Source organism: Rhinoraja longicauda, chromosome 19 (assembly GCF_053455715.1).
Source record: "Rhinoraja longicauda isolate Sanriku21f chromosome 19, sRhiLon1.1, whole genome shotgun sequence".
In the NCBI taxonomy this organism is placed as follows: domain Eukaryota; kingdom Metazoa; phylum Chordata; class Chondrichthyes; order Rajiformes; family Arhynchobatidae; genus Rhinoraja; species Rhinoraja longicauda.
This window is the reverse complement of record NC_135971.1, coordinates 12,860,985-12,873,774: the sequence shown is the minus strand read 5'-3', so window position 1 is coordinate 12,873,774 and position 12,790 is coordinate 12,860,985.

Sequence of the window (12,790 nt, the reverse complement as noted above, 5' to 3'; positions counted from 1 at the left end):
CAGGAAAAATGTTCCCAATGTTGGGGGAGTCCAGAACCAGGGGCCACACTGTCTAAGAATAAAGGGGAGGCCATTTAAAACTGAGGTGAGAAGAAACTTTTTCCCCCAGAGAGTTGGTGAATCAGTGGAATTCTCTGCCACAGAAGGCAGTGGAGGCCGATTCATTGGATGAATTTAAAAGAGAGTGAGTTAGAGCTCTAGGGGCTGGCGGAATCGAGGGATATGGGGAGAAGGCAGGCACGGGTTACTGATTGTGGATGATTGGCCATGATCACGGTGAATGGCGGTGCTGGCTCGAAGGGCCAAATGGCCGCCTCCTGCACTTATTTTCTATGTTTCTATCTCCTGGTTGCCAACCATTTCAGTTCCCATTCCCACACTGACCTTTCTGTCCTGGGCCTCCTCCATTGTCAGAGTGAGGCCCAGCGCAAATTGGAGGAACAGCACCTCATATTTTGCTTGAGTAGCTTACAACCCAGCGGTATGAACATTGAATTTTCTCATTTTTAATAGCTTCTACTTGCCCCTTCCTCCACCCTTGTCGTTTTTCCGGTTGCTCAGTTCTCCACATTCTTTCTCTTGAGATCACGCCTTGCCCCGCCAACAATAAACCTACCAGGCACCGCCCTGCCTGAGGTCATCTGTTACCAGCCCTGATTTGTCCTGATCTTTTCTCGCCTCCTGCTCTTCAACTTAGGGTTGCCAACTGTCCCGTATTAGCCGGGACATCCCGTATTTTGGGCTAAATTTGTTTGTCCAGTTCGGGACCGCCCTTGTCCCGTATTGGTAGGGGTTGCCAACTTCCTCGCTCACAGATAAGGGACAAAGGGTCACGTCATCCAGCCAGCGGCCACATGCTCCCGCTCCACTCCCACAATGCAACCTCCATTAGGTGGCGTCTAGGCCTACACTGTCCGGGGCCTACACTGTCCGGGGCCTACACTGTCCGGGGCCTACACTGTCCGAGGCCTACACTCTCCGGGGCCTACACTCTCCGGGGCCTACACTCTCCGGGGCCTACACTCTCCGGGGCCTACACTCTCCGGGGCCTACACTCTCCGGGGCCTACACTCTCCGGGGCCTACACTCTCCGGGGCCTACACTCTCCGGGAGCCTACACAGTCCGGGGCCTACACAGTCCGGGGCCTACACAGTCCGGGGCCTACACTGTCCGGGGCCTACACTGTCCGGGCCTACACTGTCCGGCCCTACACCCTCCGGGGCCTACACCCTCCGGGGCCTACACTCTCCGGGGCCTACACTCTTTGGGGGCCTACACTCTCCGGGGCCTACACTCTCCGGGGCCTACACTCTCCGGGGCCTACACTCTCCGGGGCCTACACAGTCCGGGGCCTACACAGTCCGGGGCCTACACTGTCCGGGCCTACACTGTCCGGGCCTACACTCTCCGGGGCCTACACTGTCCGGGGCCTACACTGTCCGGGGCCTAAAGGCCTCCTCCCCGGGCCTAATATGGGACAAGGGCAGTCCCGTACGGGACAAACCAATTTAGCCCAAAATACAGGGTGTCCCGGCTAATTCTATTGTAGCCCGGTCTGTAACTCACTCCTGGCTGTCCATCATATCAAATATAAACCCCTCTGGACAAGATCCCAGCCTATGACCCATTCCATTATACCATATACTGTATAAACCACAAACAGTGCCATGGAATGTTTTTATTGCTCACGGGCCATTTATGGGGATAATTAAAGAGGGAACAGATGAACTAGTCTGTTTTCATGTGCAGAAGGAACTGCAGATGCTGGTTTAAACCGAAGATGCTGGAGTAACATTTCAGGAATGTGACATTTCAGATCGAGCCCCCTCTGCGTGCACATCTTGTCTCTATAAACTGGTACTGCCCTGCAGAGCTGCAGCAAAGAAAGGATTTAATGTAGGAAGGAACTGCAGACGCTGGTTTAGACACAAAAAGCTGGAGTAACTCAGTGGGACAGGCAGCATCTCTGGAGAGCAGGAGGGTCTCGTCCCGAAAAAGTCACCCATTCCTTCTCTCCCGAGATGCCGCCTGTCCCGCTGAGTTACTCCAGCATTTTGTGTCTGCCTTCAAACATAAAACAAGTGTGAACGTGCGCTGAAGAGCCTGTTCTCGGGCTGTCTCTCTGAAAGCAGTGAGTAAACGGAGTGAATCATTCCTTCTCACCCACCATCCCCATATTTGGACACCCCCTGTACGTGGGGGAAGAGGGCAGGGCCGAAGATTCCCCGGTAGGGTTGCTCCTGGGTGTGGCCAAGCTGGCCATCCGTGAGTCACGGTGCCAGGCAGAAGAGGGCAACACCTGAGCTGGCTGCCTGCCCCTTTTCTGGGGTTACGTCCGTCCGCCCCCGGGCAGTGATGGAGAGGTGATTACATGCTGTCCACGGGCACCCTGGGGGGGTGGAATGCATCCGGGACAAGGAGTGTAACATAGTTGTATAATAGTTCATTTAGTATATTTATAGAAGCATAGAAACATAGACAATAGGTGCAGGAGGAGGCCATTTGGCCCTTCGAGTCAGCACCGCCATTCACTATGATCACGGCTGATCATCCACAATCAGTAACCCGTGCCTGCCTTCTCCCCATATCCCTCGATTCCACTAGCCCCTAGAGCTCTATCTAACTCTCTTTTAAATCCATCCAGTGAATTGGCCTCCACTGCCCTCTGTGGCAGAGAATTTGACAAATTCACAACTCTCTGGGTGAAAAAGTTTCTTCTCGCCTCAGTTTGAAACGGCCTCCCCTTTATTCTAAGACTGTGTGTGTGGCCCCTGGCTCTGGACTCGCCCAACATTGGGAACATTTTTCCTGCATCTAGCTTGTCCAGTCCTTTTTATAAATCATATACGTCACTATATTTGTTTGCCTTGTATTACGGTGGGCGAGTTCTGTTTTGTTTTATCGTATTGTGAATATTACTATTAATAATTGATTTTTTTTTTGGATAACATTTTTTTTTTTAAACGGGCTGTAAAGGGTAAAACAAAAAGTCAGCTCTGCTCTACCACGAGGCAGTCTGGAGTGTACTGGTCTGCTGCAAATAATTCTGAGTGATTTACCAGTAAACAGATCGCAACACGGCCTGCCCAGACCTGTCTAACCAGTGCAGGGCGAAACAGCAGCCTTTGTGAAAACTCACACCGGCACAGAGTCACACAGCATGGATACCGACCAATGTTTAGTTTGGTTTCAAGATACAGCGCGGAAACAGGCCCTTCCGGCCCTCCTTTTCAGCTCCAACCAGCGATCCCCGCACACTAACACACCATCCTACACACCAGGGACAACTTAATTTTTTTTTAAACCAAAGCCAATTAACCTTTAATCTGTAGGGGAAAAAGATACTGCAGGTGTCGGTTTAAATCGAAGGTAGACACAAAATGCTGGAGTAACTCAGCGGGTCAGGCAGCATCTCGGGAGCGAAGGAATGGGTGACGTTTCGGGTCGAGGCCCTTCTTCAAGTCAAGTCAAGTCAATTTTATTTGTGTAGCACATTGAAAAACAACCCACGTTGACCAAAGTGCTGTACGTCAGTTCAGGTACTAAGAGACGAACATACAGTGGCACACAAACATAACAGCACATACATAAACAGTTCACAGCGCCCCCTCAGAGGGCCTCAAACGCTAGGGAGTAGAAGTAGGTTTTGAGCCTGGACTTAAAGGAGTCGTTGGAGGGGGCAGTTCTGATGGGGAGAGGGATGCTGTTCCACAGTCTAGGAGCTGCAACCGCAAAAGCGCGGTCACCCCTGAGCTTAAGCCTAGACCGCGGGATAGTGAGTAGCCCCAAGTCGGCCGACCTGGGGATTGAGTGGTGGGTTAGAAGATTTTTGATGTGGGGGGGGAGCCCGAATAGGAGGAGCTCGAAGTTGATTCTGTACTGTACTGGGAGCCAGTGGAGAGAGGCCAGAATCGGGGTGATGTGGTCCCTTTTACGGGCACCCGTCAGGAGTCTCGCTGCGGCGTTTTGGACCGATTGCAGACTGAAGAAGTCTGACTGACTGAAGAAGACATCAGTCTGAAGAAGGGTCTCGACCCGAAACGTCACCCATTCCTTCTCTCCCGAGATGCTGCCTGTCCCACTGAGTTACTCCAGCAACTGTACCACTGCAATACCGTGCCCCATCTGCACTCGTCCCACCTGCTCACGGTTTGGCCCATATCCTCTAAATCATGGTGACGCAGCGGCAGAGTTGCTGCCTCACAGCGCCAGAGACCCGGGTTCCATCCCGACTACGGGTGCTGCCTGTACGGAGTTTGTACGTTCTCCCCGTGACCTGCGTGGGTTTTTCTCCGGGCGCTCCGGTTTCCTCCCACCCTCCAAAGGTGTACAGGTTTGTAGGATAATTGACTGCGGTAAAGATTGCGAATTGTCCCTCGTGTGTGGGATAGTGTTAGTGCGCGGGGATCGCTGGTCGGCGCGGACTCGGTGGGCCGAAGGGCCTGTTTCCGCGCTGTATCTCTAAACTAAACTAGATAGACACAAAAATGTATTCAAGAGAGTTTGATATGCTTCTTAAGACTAAGGCAGGAACAGGGTACCGATTTTGGATGATCAGCCACGATCGTATTGAATGGCGGTGTTGGCTCGAAGGGCTGAATGGCCTCCTCCAGCTCCTATTTTCAATGTCTCTGAAAAATGCTGGAGTAACTCAGCAAGTCAGACAGCATCTCTGGAGAAAAGGAATCGGTGACGTTTCGGCGGCAAGAACAGGAAAGCAGAGTATTACCTGAATGGTGACCGATTGGGAGAAGGGGAGATGCAACGTGACCTGGGTGTCATGGTACACCAGTCATTGAAAGCAAGCATGCAGGTGCAGCAGGCAGTGAAGAAAGCGAATGGTATGTTGGCATTCATAGCAAGAGGATTTGAGTTTCGGAGCAGGGAGGTTCTGCTGCAGTTGTACAGGGCCTTGGTGAGACCGCACCTGGAGTATTGTGTGCAGTTTTGGTCTCCTAACCTGAGGAAAGACGTTCTTGCCTTAGAGGGAGTACAGAGAAGGTTCACCAGATTAATCCCTGGGATGGCGGGACTTGCATATGAGGAAAGACTGGATAGACTGGGCTTGTACTCGCTGGAATTTAGAAGACTGAGGGGGTATCTTATAGAAACATATAGAATTCTTAAGGGGTTGGAGAGGCTAGATGCGGGAAGATTGTTCCCGATGTTGGGGGAGTCCAGAACCAGGGGTCACAGCTTAAGGATAAGGGGGAAGTCTTTTAGGACCGAGATGAGAAAACATTTCTTCACACAGAGAGTGGTGAGTCTGTGGAATTCTCTGCCACAGAAGGTAGTTGAGGCCAGTTCATTGGCTATATTTAAGAGGGAGTTAGATGTGGCCCTTTTTGCTAAAGGGATCAGTGGGTATGGAGAGAAGGCAGGTACAGGCTACTGAGCTGGATGATCAGCCATGATCATATTGAATGGCGGTGCGTACAGGCTCGAAGGGCCGAATGGCCTACTCCTGCACCTATTTTCTATGTTTCAGGTCGAGACCCTTCTTCAGACATCTTCAGAATTTGAAGAATGGTCTCGACCTGAAATGTCACCTATTTCTTTTCCCTAGAGATGCTGTCTGACCCGCTGGGTTACTCCAGCTTTTTGTGTCTATCTTTGTTTTAAACCTGCATCTGCAGTTCCTTCCCACACAGATTACTGTTTCATCACACCTGTTATCGGGCAAGTGAAACATCCTGTCAACAACTAGAGAGCGTCCTGATCTGCTATCTACCTCATTAGAGAAGCTGGGACTATCTTTAATCAGACTTTATCTTGCACCAAACGTTATGCCATTATCTTGCCGTTTAGTTTCGTTCATAGATGAAACAGAAAATAGGTGCAGGAGGAGACCCATTCGGCCCTTCGAGCCTGTACGCACCGCCATTCATTGTGATCATGGCTGATCGTCCACAATCAGTAACCCGTGCCTGCCTTCTCCCCATATCCCTTGATTCCACTAGCCCCTAGAACTCTATCTAACTCTCTTTTAAATCCATCCAGTGATTTGGCCTCCACTGCCCTCTGTGGCAGAGAATCCCACAAATTCACAACAAATTCTCTGGGTGAAAAAATGTTTTTTTTCTCACCTCAGTTTTAAATGGCCTCCTCTTTATTCATAGACTGTGTGGCCCCCGGTTCTGGACTCCCCCAACATTGGGAACATTTTCCCTGCATCTAGCTTGTCCAGTCCTTTTATAATTTTATACGTCTCTGTAAGATCCCCCTCTCATCCTTCTAAACTCCAGTGAATAGACAATAGACAATAGACAATAGGTGCAGGAGGAGGCCATTCAGCCCTTTGAGCCAGCACCGCCATTCAATGCGATCATGGCTGATCACTCTCAATCAGTACCCCGTTCCTGCCTTCTCCCCATACCCCCTCACTCCGCTATCCTTAAGAGCTCTATCCAGCTCTCTCTTGAAAGCATCCAACGAACTGGCCTCCACTGCCTTCTGAGGCAGAGAATTCCACACCTTCACCACTCTCTGACTGAAAAAGTTCTTCCTCACCTCCGTTCTGAATACAAGCCCAGTCTTTCCGATCTTTCCTCGTGTGACAGTCCCGCCATCCCGGGGATTAACCTGGTGAACCTATGCTGCACTGCCTCAGTAGCAAGGACGTCCTTCCTCAAATTAGGAGACCAAAACTGCACAAAATACCCCAGATGTTTCCGCACTGTAACACCAAACTAAAACTCTGCCCACATTCATCATCCGTTCCCCGGAAAATCGTGGGACCTTACCACTGCACTGGAGAAGAGTTACAGAATTAATCCCACACTGTATCACAGCCGGCTGGGAATGATTTCGCGAAAACACACACAGTATCTCTTTATCTGCCTCCTTCAGTAAAGCAGATCATTCTTAGGATTTTATTGATTTTTTTGTCACAAGTTCTTAAAAAAAAATTCCCGGAACATTCCAGAAAGGTGCAGCACTCACGTTACCCCTCGGGATGCAGGCTGTATATAAAGTCTAATGTCTTCAGTTGCATCCCCTCCCTACTATCTGGTTGTTCCTAAGATAGACAAGAAGTGCTGGATGCAGTAACTCAGCGGGTCAGGCAGCATCTCCGGAGAAAGGAGAACAGGTGACGTTTCGGGCCGAGAGTTGGGAGGGGGGGGAAAAGAGGGAAAGTAGAGATATAAACAGGTTCGGGACCAATCCGAGCCGGCATCTCTCGTCTTCCTCTCTCCTAACTCTCAGTCTGAAGAAGGGTCTCGGCCTAAATCACGTCGACCCGTCCTTTTTCTCCACAGATAAGTCCATAAGTGATCGGGAGCAGAAATGGGCAAATCGGCCCATCGAGTCTACTCTGCCATTGAATCATGGCTGTTCTATCCCTCCCCCTCAACCCCATTCTCCTGCCTTCTCCCCGTAACCCCTGACACCCGTACTAATCAAGAATCTGTCGATCTCTGCCTTAAAAACAACTGATGGTATCAATCAGGCAACTTGAACCATCCTACCATCAACTAGAGAGCTGTGTTCAGCTACTATCTACCTCATTGGAGACCCTCGGACTATCTTTAGATTTTTTTTCGATTTTCTTAGAGATACAGCGCGGAAACAGGCCCTTCGGCCCACCAAGTCCGCGCCGCCCAGCGATCCCCGCACATTAACACTATCCTACACACACTAGGGACAATGTTTACATTTACCCAGTCAATTAACCTACATATCTTTGATCGGGCTTTACTGGCTTTACCGTGCACTAAACGTTATTCCCTTTATCCTGTATCAGTACACTGTGGACGGCTCGATTGTGGCCATCTATAGCCTTTCCGCTGACTGGTTAGCACACAAACATAACAAAAAGCTTTTCACTGTACCTCGGTACACGTGACAATAAACTAAACTGAACTCAACTCTTTGACGTGGCCTCCATAGCTGGACTAGCACCAATTTCTCCTCTTCCCCTTTCCCTTTCCACCCACATTTCTTCCTCTAGCTTCACAATTTCCATCTCCAATCCTTTTGTCTGGCACAATAGACAATAGACAATAGGTGCAGGAGTAGGCCATTCAGCCCTTCGAGCCAGCACCGCCATTCAATGCGATCATGGCTGATCACTCCCAATCAGTACCCCGTTCCTGCCTTCTCCCCATACCCCCTCACTCCGCTATCCTTAAGAGCTCTATCCAGCTCTCTCTTGAAAGCATCCAACGAACTGGCCTCCACTGCCTTCTGAGGCAGAGAATTCCACACCTTCACCACTCTCTGACTGAAAAAGTTCTTGCTCATCTCCGTTCTAAATGGCCGACCCCTTATTCTTAAACTGTGGCCCCTTGTTCTGGACTCCCCCAACATTGGGAACATGTTTCCTGCCTCTAATGTGTCCAATCCCCTAATTATCTTATATGTTTCAATAAGATCCCCCCCTCATCCTTCTAAATTCCAGTGTATACAAGCCCAATCGCTCCAGCCTTTCAACATACGACAGTCCCGCCATTCTGGGCACCTTCTGTCTTTTCATCTCTGGCCTTTGTCTCAGCATCTATTTATCAAAAGAATCCCTCCCCATCCTCACCTATTGCCGACCATACTTTTCCTTGTGCTCCTCTCTTCCAGCTTTGTTTTCTCACCCCGCCCCCCCCCCCCCCCCCCCCTCCACAATTAGCCTGAAGAAGGGTCCCAACCTGAAACATCACCTACGACCTGTTTCATCACTTACAACCCCAGTGGTATGAATATTGATTTCTCCAACTTCAAGTACCCCCTGCATTCCCTCTCTCTCTCCATCCCTCCCCCACCCACGTTGCACCATCTTCTCGTTCTCACCCAGCAAACAGCTAACAGTGGCCTGTTTACTTTTATCATCGTTTACATAGAGACATAGAAACATAGAAAATAGGTGCAGGAGTAGGCCATTCGGCCCTTCGAGCCTGTACGCACCGCCATTCAATTATGATCATGGCTGATCATCCAGCTCAGTAACCTGTACCTGCCTTCTCTCCATACCTCGCTGAGAGCAAAAAGGGCCACATCTAACTCCCTCTTAAATATAGCCAATGAACTGGCCTCAACTACCTTCTGTGGCAGAGAATTCCACAGACTCACCACTCTCTGTGAAGAAATGTTTTCTCATCTCGGTCCTAAAAGACTTCCTCCTTACTTTTCTGCATATCTTTCATTCATTTTCTTCTATATCTCTCTACATCACCGCCTCTATCTCTCCCCTTTCCCTTTCCCCGACTCCCACTCTGTAGAAGGGTCTCGAAACGAAACGTCACCCAGATCCTCTCTCCAGAGATGCTGCCTGTCCCGCTGAGTTACTCCAGCATTTTGGGCCTATCTTCGGTTTAAACCAGCACCTGCAGTTCCACCCTGCACGTCACCTGTCCATGTTCTCCAGAGATGCTGCCTGACCCCCTGAGTTACTCCAGCACTCTGTGTCCACTGTATACACTGGAATTTAGAAGGATGAGGGGGGGATCTTATTGAAACATATAAGATAATTAGGGGATTGGACACATTAGAGGCAGGAAACATGTCCCCCAATGTTGGGGGAGTCCAGAACATGGGGCCACAGTTTAAGAATAAGGGGTGGGCCATTTAGAACGGAGATGAGGAAGAACTTTTTCAGTCAGAGAGTGGTGAAGGTGTGGAATTCTCTGCCTCCGAGGGCAGTGGAGGCCAGTTCGTTGGATGCTCTCAAGAGAGAGCTGGATAGAGCTCTTAAGGATAGCGGAGTGAGGGGGTATGGGGAGAAGGCAGGAACGGGGTACTGATTGAGAGTGATCAGCCATGATCGCATTGAATGGCGGTGCGTACAGGCTCGAAGGGCTGAATGGCCTCCTCCTGCACCTATTGTCTATTGTGTCCATCTTTGGTTTGCATTTCTTCCGTTCAATCCTCATTATGTTTGTGAGGCAGGAGAGGATCTTACACATAAAACCAGCCCCCCTGAAATTACCCTCGCACACGCACACCCTTATCCACACCTGCCCACGCGTACACAATCGAACCTTGCCCCAAAGCCAACCCATCTGCGCCCTGAGAAGGACACAGCCCAGACCATCGCACAAACCAACCTCCCTTCCATCGCCTCCACCTACACCTCACGCTGCCTCGGCGAGGCCAGCAGCCCAGACCATCGCACAAACCAACCTCCCTTCCATCGCCTCCACCTACACCTCACGCTGCCTCGGCAAGGCCAGCAGCATCATCAAGGACCAGTCTCACCCCCGCCACTCCCTCTTCTCCCCTCTCCCATCGGGCAAGAGGTACAGAAGTGCGAAAACGCACACCTCCAGATTCAGGGGCAGTTTCTTCCCAGCTGTTATCAGCAACTAAAGCATCCTCCCACAACCAGAGGACAGTGCTGAATTACGATCAACCTCATTGGTGACCCTCGGACTATCCTTGATTGGACTTTGCTGGCTTTACCTTGCACTAAACGTTATTCTCTTAAAAATGTATCTGTGCGCTGTGAACGGCTCGATTGTAATCGTTTATTGTATTTCCGCTGACTGGTTAGCACGCAACAAAAGCTTTTCACTGTAACTCACTGTACTTCCTTCCCCCTCCTCCAATCCCAACTCCCCTCCCATCTCCCGCTCCCCGACACGATCCCACCTTCTCCCCCTCCATCTCCCTTTCTCAATCCCATCATCTCCCCTCCCCCCCCAAACCCCTCCCGCCCCCCTTCCTTCTCAATCCCACCCACTCCTCCTCTCTCAAACTTCCCTCTTTCCATTTCCCAGCCCCTTTCTGTTTCCCAGTCTCACCCTTCCCCCTCCATCCTCGTTCCACTCCTTCCCTCCCTCCGTCACCCACACTCTCTGCAGTTCCACCCCTCTCCTTCCCCTTCCACCCCATCTTGATAAGAGTAGATGTGGAGAGGATGTTTCCACTAGTGGGAGGAATCTCGGACCAGAGGGCGCAGCCTCAGAATTAAAGGCCGGAGCTAGGGTTACCAACTGTCCCGTATTAGCCGGGACATCCCGTATTTTGGGCTAAATTGGTTTGTCCCGTACGGGACTGCCCTTGTCCCGTATTAGGCCCAGGGAGCGCTGTAGGCCCAGACAGTGTAGGCCGGACAGTGTAGGCCTGGACAGTGGAGGCCCGGACACTGTAGGCCCAGGGGCTGCTCTAGGCCCGGACACTGTAGCCCGGGCGCCACCTAACAGAGGTTGCATAGCAACCCGCCTCCTGGCCCGGGCAGCCGCCGTTGATGGAGCGGGAGCATGTGGCCGCTGGGTGAGGTCACGTGGGGCGCGGGGCGGTGACGTCACCCTTTGTCCCTTATTTGGGAGTGGGAAAGTTGGCAACCCTAGACGGAGATGAGGAGGAATTTCCTTTGGTCAGAGGGTGGTGAATCTGTGGAACTCATTGCCACAGAAGGCTGTGGAGGCCAAATCAGTGGATATTTTAAGGCAGATTATAGATAGATAGATTCTTGATTAGTACGGGTTTGAGGGGTTATGAGGGGAATGGGGTAGGAGGGAGAGATAGACCAACCGTGATTGAATGGCGGAGTAGACTTGATGGGCCGAATGGCCTAATTCTTCTCCTATCTATTATGACCTTATACACTAAACTAGCACTTATGACATATGACTGTTGTCCTTCCATCTCTCCAACCCCTTCCTCAAGCTCACCCCTCCCTCCCCACCCCATCCCCTCTTCCACCCCCCCCCCCCATCCCCAACCCCCCCATCTCCAACCCCAACCTTCCTCTCCTTTCCCCCATCTCAGTCCAGACCTGGAGTTCAAGATGCCATAGAACAGAAACCACAAACACCAAACCCCCCCCACCCACCCCCTCCCTCCCTCCTCCCTCCCTCCCTCACTCCCTCCCTCCCTCCCTCCCTCCCTCCCTCCCTCCCCTCCCTCCCTCCCTCCCTCCCATCCCCACTTTCTGAAGTCCACGCACCCTTCGGCCCATCGCCGCCGCTCCTGTCCCACAAAGGTCACTCCCAAGAAGTCACTGGGGAGGTGAACATAACCTGAACAGGGCAAGGGTCTCGGCCGCCCACCAGCATCTGGGACGAGGGTCTTCAGAGTCCGTCTCCGTTCAGAGTTGCCGCCGGCTCTCGGGGGGGGCTCCCGGCCGGGGGTGGGTCGGGCACGTCTCCGGCGACCCCCTCTTCTCCCGGCGCCGTCCCGTCCCGGCGCAGGCTGATCCCCAGCACCAGCAGCTGCAGAGCGCCGTAGACGAGGGCCGCCTGAGGCAGGTAGGCCTGGAGCAGCCGCAGGAGCAGCGACATGCCGAAGGGAGGGCGATCAGGAAGAGCCCCATGCCATGCAGCCAGAGTCCCAGCAGCGGCCCGAGGCCCAGGATGTCCAGGGTGGCCCGCAGGATGGGCGAGGCCAGGCGCAGGAAGACCACCACGCACAGGTCGAACAGGTGCCTCAGCAGGTTGAAGCAGATCTCCAGGTGGTCCCAACGCACACGGGGTGGGCCGGGATGGGCTCCCGGGACCCCCTCCTTCTCTGGGACCTCCTGAAGGTCCTCTCCTCCAGAGATCTCCTCCTCCTTCTCTGGGGAACTCCTGAAAGTCCTCTCCTCCAGAGATCTCCTCCTCCTTCTCTGGGACCTCCTCCAGAAGGTCCACCGCCCACCAGTTGCTGGTCCCCTCTCAACGGGCCGAGCGGCCGGCGCTTCCACCACCCGCCGCCACCCACCACCGATCATCCCGCTCCTCCTGGAGGCATCTCAAGAGGCCGGTCAGCAGCCGTGGAGCCAAGCCCAGCCACCGGGAGACCTGCCCCGGCGACCCCTCTCCCGGGGCCGGCGTGCGGGCCAGTCGGTTCCCCATCATCGCTTGTCCAGACCCAAGACCA